The sequence below is a fragment of the Chenopodium album genome, chromosome 23 (genome assembly GCF_948465745.1).
Source record: "Chenopodium album chromosome 23, dcCheAlbu1.1, whole genome shotgun sequence".
In the NCBI taxonomy this organism is placed as follows: domain Eukaryota; kingdom Viridiplantae; phylum Streptophyta; class Magnoliopsida; order Caryophyllales; family Amaranthaceae; genus Chenopodium; species Chenopodium album.
The window spans coordinates 21353195-21368950 of record NC_137856.1 but is presented as its reverse complement, the minus strand read 5'-3'; positions in this window follow the sequence as shown (position 1 = coordinate 21368950).

Here is a 15756-nt window from a genome sequence, read left to right as displayed (position 1 = left end):
GGCGAACACAAAGCGATGTTTCGGAGTTGCAAATGTACTTAAACTACGACTTCATGAAAGGCTTGGACGAAGATTCGAGGTTGGGGATGGACATCCTAGATTGGTGGAAATCCCAAAGCACAAAGCATCCAATTTTGGCGGCAATGGCACGTGATATTTTCAGCATCCAAGCCTCCTCCGTTGCCTCGGAACGAGCTTTTAGTGCTTCGGGAAGGGTTCTAGACGATAGAAGAACAAGTTTGAAGCCCGAAACACTAGAAATGTGTGTTTGCTTGAAGGATTGGATGGATGCCCAAGAACGCATCCAAGATCGTACTTTTACGGCCAACGACAACATCGATGGTTCCGATCGTTCTGGTTCAACTAGCTCCTCCGCATTAGCTAGTGAACATGAAGCCGAAGATGAAGACGAAGAAGATAATGAAGACCTTGATTGAAGATTACCAACAACTCGAGAATTAATATTAATTAGCGAAAATTCTAGTATTTCCTATGTACTCTATTAATTAGTGAAAATGTTAGTATTTCCTATGTTGGCTATGTACTCTATTAACATTAGCCGTATAATAAAATAACAAAATAAGTTATTCATCAATTATTGTTAGTTGTACACTTGTACTTCATATTATCTTTTACTTAATAAATTTTTATGAATGAATTTTTTCAACTTTTAATTTTATGGAATATGTTATATTGTTATTTAATTTTTGTCTAATACTTATATAGTTATATGAATAATATGATATATAGTAAATTATGAATGAACAATAAATATTAATATAATTTAAACAATATTTAATATAACTTAACTCCATAAAAAATTTAATAATTATTAAATTCAAATATTAAATTGTATAATTATTCAATTCAATTTTTTCTTTCATAAAAAAAATTCAAGTTTTTTTAAAGTTTTTTTTAATTTTTTTTTTAAAAAAAAAAAAAAGAAAAAAGGGTAAGCCGTGGGCCGGCACGGTGGCCGGCACGGCCCGCCTCCACCGTGGGCCGGCACGGTGGCCGGCACGACGGGCGGCCCGGCACGGCACGACCGGCACGGTGGGCCGTGCCGTGCCGTGGACAGGGAAACCTTGAAGGCCGGCCCGGCACGGCACGGCCCGCCTCCACCGTGGGCCGGCACGGCCCGGCACGACACTGTTCATGGCCCGCCTAGGCACGGCCCACGGCAGGCCCGGCACGGCCCATGCCCACCACTAGATGCAGTGGAGAAAGTCGCGCGCATCTCACAAAGTCGCGCTCGGCAGTCGCGCGCAACTTATTCAGTTGCGCGCGGCATCTAGCGCAACTTTTGTAGGTGCGCTCGCAAAAGATTCAAAATATCAAAATATTGGAAAATTGAATCTTACCATAGAGCTGCGCGTAAGACAAATAGTTGCGCGCGACAGCCGCGCGCAACCCATTCAGTTGCGCGCGACACCTATTGCGGCAGAATGCTCTAAACCCTAAACCTAATCATTCCCTATAAATAAGACCCTAATCCGAGGCTTCAATACACAGAAAAATAACCTAAATCTTGGCAGAATACTTGTGAACTTGTGCATCCAAACCCTCTTGTCCTAAACACTTACCCTTTTTGATATTTTATTACTACGGTGGAGGTTCCCCAACAAGAAGGAGTCCATAAGTGTTCTAAATGGAGATCTAGCAAAGAGAAGTGGTAAATTCCCGAGCACTTAGTTAAATCACCTTTATTTTTATTGTTTAAAAGAACTTTAATTAATTAATTAGTGTTGTTTGATCACCTTAAAAAATTAATTAATTTCACATAGTACTCTTTCGTTAATCAAGATTAGAATTGAATAAAATAATTGTTGGTTGATCACTTAAGTCAAGGCGAATATTGTTTATTTTATTGTTCTTTTCACGAATTTAATTAAATAAGAATAACAACCTTACGATGTAATTCTTACGTGAATTAATGTGTGTAAATAAAATCAACTAACATAGTTTAAGGTATCACGTTGCATGTATTGTTTGGTAATGAAATTGTGCAAAGGAAGAGCTAGTAGAGGCCGCACTAGGGCTAGAATCGCGATTCCCCTCTAAAGGGAACGTTATCTTAGTACCCTCGCTCCCGAACTCATTTCTGGTTTCTAGACCAATTTGGGAACAGGTAAACTTATGATTCATGCTAAATATCCTAAAACTCATTGGCGACTCCTACTTGTTTCTTACAAAAAAGCGTGTATGATAGAATCATCTTTAACTCAAGGTCTCCCAAACAGTCAGGAATTCAAATCCTAATACACCCTAACAAATGTAAAGTCCTAGGCTTTAAAGGGCCATGGGCATCTAAGGAGAAGGATCCCCTACGACAGGAACACCCTCCTTACAATTAGATGAAAACAAAGGACCTTAACCTTTGAGTTGTATTTTTAAAAAAAACTTTCTGGCTCTCTTGTTTCCTGAGACAAGACTTATTGGTTCTCTAAGTGTTGTGAGACAAGGTTTTATATATTGGTTCTCCCTATGTCGTAAGACAGGGTATGGTTCTCCTTGTACTTTGAAACGACAAGATATTATACCTTGAAATAACAGGACAAGCATATTGGTTTTCTTGAGACTATGGGGCAAGGATATTTAGATACGAATGGACATGGTAGCAAAAAACCACGGACAGTAGCAAAAGATGTTTTAGAAGCCCATGAAATCTATTAAAGGGACGTGGCAAAAGACCACGGTGACGAGGGGATAAACTAGCTAGGTCGTTGACTAATCCTCCATAAGCTAAACAAAATGTATAATCACTCAACAAACCTAAATACAAGTATAGAGGTAAGTCAAGGGTCAAACCACTAGGAACGGTTATGTTCAAGTGCTTTCAATTATGTGCCTAAGCTAGGTCGAAGTCTAGGGTAAAGCAGGTAACACTAACCAACTACCAAAACGAAAAATCAAACAAATATAGCACTAGGGAATGGGGATCAACAAGTTATCATGACAATTGCAACAACTTGGGAACAATATGCAAATCAATGGTTGTGAAGGCTAATGATAAGAGCAATCAGTTGGAATAAAAGAGCAATCGCCTAATCTTTAGACTAGTGGTCTCTACGAATAACAAAACTAGGAGAATCACAATGCAAACCAATCGATAATTAAAATTCCTAAATCAATGGTTCGTATCATTAGAAATCACAATGCAATCTAGCTTAATAATTCCCATGGCCTAATCAAATTACGCACATGCACAATTTCCATTAATCACTTTTATCTCAACAATTAATCAACACAATCCCCAAATTAAGCACAATTAATCAATCATAGAAGTTTCACCCTATCCCTAGCCAAACAACTACTCAAGCATCATCATTTAATCAACAAACAACTAAGGAAATCAAGAATCAACAATATATGAAGAACTACACTAATCAAGCATCAAACATCAAAATCAAACTAAACAAACATGAATATTAAACAAAGCAATAAAATGAGATAGAGTTAGAAATACTCATTGATAATTGAGATGATCTTCAACACAATTGTCACCCTTGCATCATCAATTTCTCAATCACCATTGAAATTCCTCATTTTCTCTCTCTAAATGTACACCTAAACTAACCCTAAAACTAGAGAGAGAAACTCTCAACTAAGCTAAAACTAGGATAAAAAATATGATTAAAACTTGCTTACAAAAATCAGGTTTAAGATGGTATTTATAAGAGGCGCGAAACAAAGACGAGCGAAGCCAGAAACCCAAAGAGGAGCTCTCACGCAGGGGGGCTGAACACCCGTGCTTGTGGGTTGCGCGCCCGCGCTCTTCTAGGTTTCTTCGGTTTTTTTTCTAGGCTTCGTGCGTTCGCTAAAGGTCTTCGAATGTGCGCGTAGAATGATGATGATGGACACTAAACTTGGCAGATCCAAAAGAGCTTGACGGTGGGTTCAACACCACATCCTCATAAGAGTACGGCTTGAGAGCGGAAGATCTAGAACTTGGAAAATCCACTTCCTTGCACCCTAAGCTTTCCCAATGCTATAATCTTGCTCCAAATGCATCTTCCACCTTAGAAAATCATAAACATCAAGACCCGAACCTCGTACAATACCTACAACCACGAAAAAAGAGCAAATAAAGGATAAAAGACTAGAAAAACCATAGAATTGCATAAAAACACAAAATATGAGAGAAAAGGTAAACTAAAGAGTAAATGCATAAACTTAAGCATTTATTTAGAAGGAAAGCTATGAAAAGAAGGTAAAAACAACCTAAATACTCATCAAATGGGTGCCATTTCTGACACCCATCACACGGACACCACCAAAGAGACATGGATGCAAAAGTTTGTTTTGTAATCATCTTTTTTAATGATTAATTAGTTCGAAAAATATGGATGTTTTCATTATTTAGAAAAAAACATTGAAGGGACATCACAAAGTAGTGCATCTCGGCTTCAACAAAATAAAGAATTTCCAATCGCAACGTTCATTTTACTGTCATTACGATTGTGGGAGGGTGTTATAGGCATGAAATATCGGAAAATATATGTGTGATGTATTTTTCCTTGACATAATTAGGAGAATTATATATGTAGAATTTATCTATGGTAAGATATTCACTAGTACATAACTAAGTTTATGTAACATGTTATGGTAACACTATTTAAAATACAAATTTGTTAGATTTATTAGTAACACTTTCGTAACAGTTTTGTAAAATGTAACATTCAATGTAACACTTTTACCAAAAGTAACATTGCATAGTAACACTTTTAAAATAGGTAACATTAATAGGTGTTACCTTATCTTTTTTAACCCAAAAAAAAAAAAGTTGAAAATGAAAATGAAAATTTCCAATTGAAAAAGTAAGTGCTTATCTCCAAATTCCAAAGAAAAACTTTTGTATACACTCGGTTTTCAGTAATTTACTGTGTATCGGGTACACTTTTGTCAGATTAAGTGTCACTTTTGTCAAATTTAGTGTCACTTTTGTCAAATTTATCAATGAAACATAAATAACTCTTTTATATGTCAGGGTTTTATGCGTTTTAGTGTAACTTTTGCACATTTTATTGTCACTTTATAACGGATGTTCAGTAATTTACACCTGTTGGGTGCAATAGAAATTAATACCCCCTAAAGTTGGGAGTGATAGATAATAAACGAAAGTTGGGATTATTTTTGGCAGATGAGGCAAAGTTCAATATGTTTTGCTTATTTTGAAGAGAAGATATTTTTGTTCCAAAATTGACAAGTGTCTAGGTAACCTGTTATTTTTGTTCCAACAGGTCCCCCTTATTGTCACTTTCCAAATTACCGTTCAATATGTTTTGCTTATTTTTGAAGAGAATATATTTTTATTTTCCCTTTTTTTATAGGGAAATATTAAGCCTTTACGAGTATAATTTACCCTCAAAATAATATATGACCCTAATAGTTAAATGTCAAATGTTCAATTTAACAAGCTAATGTCTACACTTCTTAATAAAAAAAAAAGCTAATGTCTACACTGTTTAATGCTCAACCAATCCACCGTCGCGCCCACCAACCCATTGTCGAACCCATCGATCCACGACCAACTGCCGCACCGCTCCGCCGCATCATCACTGCACTGTATAGTTAAGCTTTCAAATATCTCATTTTTTCATAATTGTGTTAAATGAATTGTGAATTTGTGATCATTAAAATACGTATAATTGGGTTTAGCGTTTAAATTTATGATAGAATCTGAATTAGGCTACTGTTTTGGTCAAAAAACTGATCACCAGGTTCGACCTGGGTTGCGATAATTACAACTAGATTCAAACGATGAAATTAGCAGGATTGGAATCCACGAGAACGAAAAGGGGAAAAGGGGAAGAAGACACAAAAGATGGTGACGCAGAAAACCCCAAGAATAAGGGTAAAAACTACGGGTGGCTATGAGTCCACCAATCCACTAGGTAATCAAGTTTTACAGGTTACAATATAGGTTGCAATTTAACGATTTGAACAATAAATCTTTGATAGTACTTAATAATTATGGCTATAATATTTGTGATGATTTTCCCTCTGGTCCTTTCTCCCTTTATATGCTTGGAAAACCTTCTAGGATCTCTTCAACGGCACTCCCTTGCTGCTCCTAGAATCACGGAATTGAGGGCTGGAGTGGTTCCTTCTTTTTCTCCATATTTCCTGGTCAAAGGCTCCCTGGTTTGAATTAGTCTTCTCCAACGGCTAGGTTGTAGAAAATGGTTCTTATTTCCACGGGTAAAGGCTTGACTCAAAGATTCTGGAGAATATTCCTCGAGACTACACTCAGCTTGCTTGATTCCTGGACATCAGCTTCGTAGCTATCTTCGACCTGTACTTCGCTTGACCTGTAACCTGACTTTCTGTAGAACATAAGAATTCATAGGTGAAAATTCTAGCATAACAGTTTGCCCCTAGCTTGTCTCTTAGATGTTCCAGTGACTTCTATGAGGCAAGCTTCAAAGAATTTGTATTTTTCTTACAAAAATAAAAATTTAATTTGTTATCTCAAAGATAATCTTTAGTCCGTTGCAAAAGATAAACATTCTTGAAGACATAAATTCAAGCCGTTAGACTCATTAATGCGTTATAAATAGATAAACAGGAATCTTCCAACTACTTCTTCTCTTACGATAAACACAATCTCAGAAAATCTAGGGTTTTCCTTTGCGAAAATTGGGGGAATAAGATCAACAAAGAAGCAGCGCAATTTAAGCTTGGATTCTGCTGTAGGGGAGTCAAACTTTGTCGATTTCCTCTGTCCTTGTAAGTAATTGAGTTTCTATTTTCTCAATTTTGCTGTTTTCTTCGATTTTTCTTGCGAAATTTTTTTTCAATTATGGTAAAAATTAAGCATGTTGCTAAGAAAAAAAGCCATATACATACGAATAGGAACTTGAGAGTGAACCAAAATAATATGGGGAAAGCTGATGAGGACAAAGCTAGCAAAGTTACAGAGGCCGATTTGGCGGAGCTGAAAGCAGCAACTGGGTTCCCTGAATCTACTGTGCTCGTTGCGCCTGGACCAGATGATAGGCCACAGTTTTACAACGATGATAACATCGTGTTCTATGAATACCCTTTTAGACATGGTTTTACCTACCCTTTCTCTAACCTGGCTAGGCAAGTTCTTGAAACATTTGATCTGAGCCCTGGGCGGCTTATCCTTGCGGTTTGGAATTTGATAGCAATTGTGAATGAGGCTACTGCTAAATGGGAGACTAGAGTGACTGCTGTTGACTTCGTGAGGTGTTATGAGTTAAGAAAGAAAGATCTTGACAGGGTCACAATATACAAGAGAGCCTCATACAACCCTCCCCCCTTCCTTGGATATGAAACCCAAGACAGGTCATGGAAATCAAGGTTTTTCTTTGTGCTAAAGGATTCTCTAGGAGAATCTGGAAAGTGGATTAGGAGTGGCTGGCACAAAGGTAAACTTTCTGTCTTAAGTGTGATGAGTTTTGGAGTGAGGTATATTAACTAAGTGTTTTGAATTTGTGTTCTCTTTTCAGATCTTCATTTGGATATTATCAAACCAGAAGACGGTTCAGAATCTACTGTGAACCTACTGTATCAATTTCCTGAGAGGGCTCTGGGGACTTAGTCTGCTTCTGAGAAAGTTGTTGGTACTCACTCTGTTCCCACTGCTACTACCATTAGTGCTACCATGACCTCAGGTGCGGTTCATCTACTTCAGGCTTATTAATTGTGTAACTCTTGAGTGGTGTGCTAAGGGTATTTGCTTATTTGGTTTTAACAGGAAAGGCTAGCATTATGTCACGTGAAGAATCACTTCAGCGTGTAAAGAGGAAGAGAGGTAGTGGTTCACTGGGAGGTTCTATTGATACCACTGTTCATCAGGCTGAGGATAGTCCTTCTAGGACTTTATCTAACAGGGAGGCTACTAAGACTCATCGCACTAGGTCCACCACTGGTCCTTTCGAAGCTGTGATCATCCCAGATACTTATGATGTCAGTTTTCCTCCTGATTTCCTAGCTGAAGAGGGTTCTAATAATGGGATCTGGCCTGATGCTCAGAAGCTCCTGTTCCCAGCAGCAGCTAAATGTTTGGCTAACTTGGGGGGTTCTTTAGCTCTAGCTGATGGGGCCCAACTGATTTTACAGGTTTGCTCTCTGCTTAGGCTAGGTTTGATTCACTTCCTGATAGTTTTTGTGTTGACTTGGTGTGTTATGGTCGTGATAGACTACACTCAACTTGCTTGATTCCTGATAGACTACACTCAGCTTTCTTGATTCCTTGACATCAGCTTCGTAGCTATCTTCGACCTGTACTTCGCTTGACCTGTAACCTGTAACCTGACTACCTGTAGAACATAAGAATTCATAGGTGAAAATTTTAGCATAACAGGTACTATTATGCTTGATTCCTTAATTTGTAGGTTTTATAAATTACTTTGATATGTTAATTAATTTATTAAATTAGGTAATTTGTAATTGAATTGAGCGTTGGTTTTAGGGTTCTAACAATAGCTGAATTTTAGTTAAGGGATTAGTATGATTAGTCAGCTTTGAATATGGAGTAGCAATCATTTCTGTGTATTCACTGGCTTTCCTCAAAAGTTTGTGAAATTCATTATTCATAGAAGGATTAATAATGAAAGCAGGTGTTATGACAAGCCTATGGGATCTAGAAGTATAGCAACTGGAAGAGATAGAAGACCCCCAAATTCAAGCAACTACAGTTAATTAATTGAGCAGATATCATTTACAAGAAGGGCTCTTTGGAACTATCCTGATCTAGAATGTTCTGTAACTATCCTTCAATTTGGCAACAATGTCACTCGCAGGAGAGTTGGTGATCAGGTTACAAATTTTATACCTTTTTTGCTTCAGTTTTCCAATTATTTGCTATTGTTTAGAGTTTGGTGATTTGGGTTTTCATAATTTTCAATAAAAGTTATAATCTTGACAAATTTTATATGTGGGGTGTGATTAACTAGTAGTTTTGTTCTATGTGCAATTAAATTGATTAATTTATCATGTTAATTTGTGCATTATCTCTTTGCATTTGATATGGATTAATTTAATGGAATATGATAAATTTTGGTTCAATAAGTTGTTTGTTTATGGTAGTGGAGGCAACTTAAATATTGCTATAGAAGTTGGTTGTATGATTGATGCAGCAGAATGATTAGTAATACAAAAGATGAAATGCATTTAGAGCTGGCCAAAATTGCCTCGGAAAGATTTGATTTTACCTGGTAAAGTTTCTTGTATCACATTTTGAACCGTGTGGATCCTAGTGGGAAATTGTCGTGACTTGATATGCATTTAACGTTAATGCTTATACAGCATAGGTTATAATTAATTCATTATTACTTGTCTGTATTCATTAAATAAAAAAGAAATATATCTCATGAAACCAACTAAAAAAAATATGTGGGCATATTTGCTATGGATCAAAATTACAAAATTACTTTTAGTGCAATTGTAAGATAATCTGAATGTGAATATATCCTCTTAATCTAGTATACTTTTAGTTCATTTGTACGCACAAATCTATAATTCCTATTTCTATTTACTCATTCACTATTTGCTCTTTACTAGTGCAAAATTTTGGTATAAAGTGTACGCTTGGTTTTATCCACTATCAGTGGTCTAATTTAGACTTTTAGAGTAAACTTTTATGGCGTTTGAATTATACTTGTTATGATAGTTTTTTTAGTTACAATGCTCTTTTGTTAGAGAATAAGTCATATGTACATTCCTTTGGTAGGAAGTTTTTATACTGTCAATTGCCAAGTGCCTTAAGATAGTTTGTTGTGAGGTGTGAAGATTGGAAGAGCCTATTGGGAAATTTGGTTCATGTTAGCCGATCCCACTTTTGGGATTAAGGCTTTGATTGATTGATTTGTCTGGTACTCTTTTCTTTTTAATTTACATTTGATCTTTTATATATCGTTCTCTTTTGTGTTCCCAAATTTTGTGAGAGCCCCGTTCATTATAGTCGATTAGAAAATCAAGTTTTTTTTTATATGTTCTGAGCTTATGATATTGTTTTAGTATTTCCATAAATCAATACTCAAATCAATTCTCTTGGTTTTACTATGTAGTATAGTCTCAATATTGAACAATGTTCGATCACGTACTGAACATTTCATACAGTTGTTGATGCGTTGAATTATGGTTCTGTACTGTCTCAGTTCTCTTAGTGGCTAAATGACTTGGTCAAGGTGCTATGTTTGATACTTTTTCATCCTTTAATTAAGCTTCGAACTTAATTTACTTTTTATTTTGGCAGGACATAACAACCTTAATTATATCCGTTAACTCTTTATCCAACCGACTTACAAAACTTGTGATGCTATAAAGGTGAAGTTTTTTCATACTTATTTGTGGCTTTGATTCTGAACTTAAACTCTCTTATCTTGTGGATAATTGTAGGTTTACATAACTTAGATTGTAGTGAATAATTTATGAGCTTTTATTTATGTTTGAGTGTGGTTAGCATCTCCATTTTATTTGAACAACCTTGTACTGATTGTGTCTGCATTCCAGAGGATGTGACTCAGCCAAGCAGAAAGAGTGGCAGCAGAGGAAGGAGGAGGATGTGAATTATCGTGTTTAAACATATGTCTAAGCATTGTAATTGTTTATATTTCTCAATGAAATTGTAATATTACAAGCATTTATTAATAAAAATATCTAATTTTATCAACTTTAGTGAAAAAATTAAAAAAAAATATATTTTTTTTGGCATAAAGGGCACCAGTGATCAGTTTAAGGGAAATTGGTGCCTATTACACTTTTTTTTTAACTACGGTTGATAAAATAGTACTAATTAATTAACAAGTGTTACATTAGTTTGCAAAAAAAAAAAAAAAAAAAAGTGATATATAATGTCGAATATAGTGATACTATATGTCAAAAGATAATTGGAAAATGTTACCTAATAGTCAATAAGGTGTTACATTAATTCGCAAAAATGATACACAAACTTGGATAAAGTGTTACCACATGATTGAGAAATGTTATTAAATATAAGTGATACATAAAAAGTAAAAAGTAACACTTTAAAAATGATACTAATAGTATAAAAAATGTTACATAAGTGGGTTTATAGCAACACTTTCAAAAGTGTTATCGTACGTGACCTAAAGTGTTACATAAGACCTAAGGTAACATGGGCAGAGGTATCACCCACTAAAATGTTACCTATTGTCTATAATAACACTTTTTCCACTTTATGTAACACTTTTTGGGTGTTACTTAAGGTTAGTTATGTACGTACTAGTGTAAGGGATTGCATCATGGCGGACAGTGCCTCGTTGGATTTGTTGATGTTCTCAATATCTACCTTAGTGGCCATTGGAACGAACTGAAAGTAGTTAGAAGGTGATAAGTAACTTGGAGATAGCGAAGTATTCTTTGAAAGCCTCTTAAGTCTAAGAGGTTGATGCGGTAATGACTCGAACCGTACCAATCTACCCATGCTCCTTGACTAAATACTGTGCAATGAAATAAGTTCACCTAATTTTTTGACTCATTGCTCGAAATCGGGAAACGAAGAATGAAAAATAGACATTTGAAAACATGTGAGACAAATTCCACTCTTTTTTATGACGAAAAAAAGGAGGTGCATGAACTTAATTAGTATACGATCATAAACGACATGGTGCACGACTCGAGTCAAAAAATAAAGGAAGGGCTGTGGACAATATTTGACTCTCGAGTGATTAAGGGATGTTATAAGACTCTGTTGGGGTTTGATGAGTCCGACTCACCGCGGAAGAAAACCAGAGCCAAGACCACACTCGTAATAATTAAAAACATAAAGCATAATTAACTTAAGAACAAGATTAGAAAAGAGATTATACCTTTGGCACGTGCTTCGCCCACCACCAGGGGCTCTTACTTTGAAAGCTCAAGTCTCGCTCACACGAGGACCTCCAATGAAGTCCACCCACAACGCGAGCACCGACAATGGTCCAATGCTTAGGACTTAGCTAAGCCTGGCCTATACCCGAGTAATTAATGTGTTTGAAGGTTTGCACAATGGTGATGTCTTTTTCAACACTTACTCAAGTGCTTTTCTCAATACCCCAACTTGGGTATTTATAAGGAAAAGCAAGAGTGAGAAAAGCTCCCCTATCAATGTGGGACAATTTGATTTTTCCATTTTATTTTAAATCTAAAATAAAATTAATAATCAAGATACTAATAAATCAACAAGTGGCAAGCTCACATGAAAGGGTAGGTGAGTACCATTTGGAGAAGGGGGGACCAAACTTGCTCCCCACTCCCTCTCCCTAAACCGGCCAACACAACATCTCCAAGCCCAATCGTTTCGCACCACGTGACAGCCCCACACTTGGGCACCAAGGCACCCAAGGTGGCCTGCCAACGCTGCTTCCGTATGCCTCAGCCCAGTAGGCCTCGCACCAAGAATGCAGGCTGCTTGCGCAAGGCTGCTGCTAGCTCCCTCAGCAAGCAAGCCTATCACTTGCTTATTATTTTGAAGGCTATATCTTTAGGATTTATAGTTACGGTATAATATTTTTTAGGAAGATTGTTTCATATCTTATGATCTTAGGATTCTATTATCTTTTTCACCTAAATTTGTCAATAATGAACTCTGATACTGTACAATAATCAAAGAAAAGTCTTATCTTAAAGTGACGAAAAATATTTGAGATACTTGAATGGCTTCTTGTTTTATATTATAATTAGTTTTCTATGTGAAAAAACATATATTCCAAGTTTTGAAGTATTTCAGGCCTCTTTGAAGTTCTTAATCAAGGGAAACTTCAAAACTTGAAGAACATGATAGGATAAGGATTGGTGCAGTGCAATTAGTCTAAATGTGTTGTAAGTAGGGGTGAGCAAAAATTCAGGGTACCATGATGTGGAACCGGAACCTGTTCAGAACCGCAGGTTCCAAACCCGGAACCTGTTGATCAGGTTCCGGTTCCGGGTAATAAAATTAGGAACCTGTTGCAACAGGTTCCGGTTCCGGGTAATAAAATTTTGGACCTAGAATCGGTAGGGTACCCTGTTAGTACATGTTCCCTATAGGGTAAATGAAACCGGAACCTATATGGTATTATATATTCTAGACAATTAGTGTTGGTTTGTTATATTTGAAGTACTATACTAAAGTTATAAGCTTTTATTGTGAACATCCATTTTTAAAAATATAAATTTGTCACAATTTATCAAGTAACTATTAAGCTTACTTTGAAAGACAGGGTACCTTGTTTAGGAACCGGAACCTGCAGGTTCCGGTTCCGGTTCCCAATTCTTAGGAACCTGTTACAACAAGTTCCGGTTCCGATTCCTATTTTTAGGAACCTGTTGCAACAGGTTCCGGTTCCGGGTACTGATATTTTTACAGGGTACCCTGCTACGCTCACCCCTAGTTGTAAGTGAGCATGAATACTTAAATAGTTTGGCAAAGTGTTCTCAATATATTAAGGCCAGTTACATGCTGTGAGTATTAGGAACAGTTGATCTAGAACTCAAGATACTACCAATTCATCCCCATCCCAAGGACTATTTAACACACTTACATTTCCAGTTATAGCTTTAGTGCTTTATGCATAAAATTAATATATTCATTTGAAAAGCTAAAACATTTAGAACCCTGGAATATAGCTAGTCAGTTTATACGGTTATAATCTATATGATTTTAGGATCTCATTATCTCTTACCTTGATATTGTGAGAAAGTATTGTTGAGAGTGCTTGTACGTTTGTAATTGAATCACTATGGGATTAGTGATTAAGTAATATTCTTATTTCAAGTGCGAGTGCTTGTGAGGTAAAATGTGCAAAACGTTGCACATAGTTAGGTATAGAGAATTGTTTTACTTGAGTATGAAAATAATTATCATCAACATTGCTTTCAATCTTCAGGTGATTAATAAGAGTAATAAGGGTAGGGAGGACAAAGATTATGAGTTGAGTTGAGCCTCGTTAATTTATTATATTCTTAATCGCTTTCATTGTGTATCTGTTTTCGATGCGTGGAACTAGGTTTTACCTATTCCCTTTTAATTGAGAAACATTTTTAAAGGCCACTAACGGTTATCGTACTCAATTTAACCCCCTCTTCTTGAATACCAACTGCACTTTCATTTCGACACAAGAGATCAAAAGTAAATTTCTACAACACATTCATATTACGCTCTATAATTGTCCAAAACTCAAGAGCAAGACTGTAGGGAATATTTTAAGCATTATAACCCCAAGCTTGAACCCCATTGTGATCATACACTAAAGTATGGTGGTGTCCAAAGGGAAAGAAAAGAGAGCAAAAGAGTCGCCAACAAGTTTTAGAAGCTTGTAAACCAATCACGAGGTGAAGGTTACACCCCTTAACGATCCATGAGATCGTCAACTCCATAAGGTCTTGAACCAAATACGGTTCGGGGATGAGGGTACGAATCCAATCTACAAAAGAGAGGACCCGCCCTATAAAATAGGCCTCTACTTTATTCTACTCGTATTCATGTGCGTTTTTTGACTAACATGCAAACATTAGGTTAACCCTAAACCTGTTTATCTATGTTGGTTGAATATTAATGCACAAATAAAACTATTATTGGCAATCACTTGAATTAAAATCACATTAACCTATACCAAATTATATTATTAATTATCTTATCAAGCGTGATTTCAAGTACAAATTCCCTTTAAACATGCATAAAAGGCGTGATCAAACACTAGTAATATAAATAATATCAAGCAACATAATAATAATAATAATCATAATAACCAAAATCATGTTAATTATAAAGCTTAAAAATAATAGCAAGATCCTAGGCATGATACTAACAAGATTAATAACAAATCCTAGCATGTCACTAAGCATCAAAGATCAAAGTTTTTAACCTAACATGGTACTAACATGATATTCAAAAGAATAAAAGGCACCCTAAACATGATTCTAGAAAGCATTAAAAACATCCTAACATGATACTAGGAATTATAAAATAATAAACATGCTTTCTACAAGAATAGAGCAATAAGATTACATACTTTGATGCCTCGTACCTCTTTCTAATAACAAAATACTTCAATGAAAATAATAAATCAAAGAATTAAATAATTAAAGAATTAAATTAAATAAAGTTTAAACTAGATTTGGGATCAAACACTTAGAAATTATCAACCTTGCACGTCTAGGGCAAAGGCAACTTCGAACTTGGCTAGAGTCTTGTGTATGCGGTATTGTGTTTGAAGGGGTTGGTTTAGAAGAGAGAGAAGATATCAAGTAAGCCTTGATAAGAGTTGATGATTAAAAACGGAGGTCGAGGACCCTATTTATAAGAAAAATAGTTCGGAAAAGAATAGAATTTTATAAGTAATAATTCTACACGCTGTCGCCAGAAATCCACTCTGTCACGAGGCGACAGGGTCTGTTGCGAGGCGACAAGGTCTGTCGCCAAGCGACAGACTTGTCGTTTGGCGACAGCCTGGCTTTCACGCGCTTTCCACGCGGAATCCGATCTTTAACCAAATTTGATCTACGGAATCCGTACGGAAGCTAAAAACGTATAATTAAAATAATAATATAATAATAAAATAATAATATTTTATTCCAAATAAAAATCCATCTTAAAATAATTATTAATCCTAACTCTATTAGAATTTAAAAGAACCTTCTAGAAACTTCTAGAAAATTATGATTAATCCTAATAATTTTAGGAATAATAATAATTAACATTGGGCCCTTCTCTATATCATTGGGCCGTATGTAAATAACAAACCGGGCCCAGTTCAGTATTTTGACCATAACTTCCTCAATATTCATTGGAATTGGGCTATAATA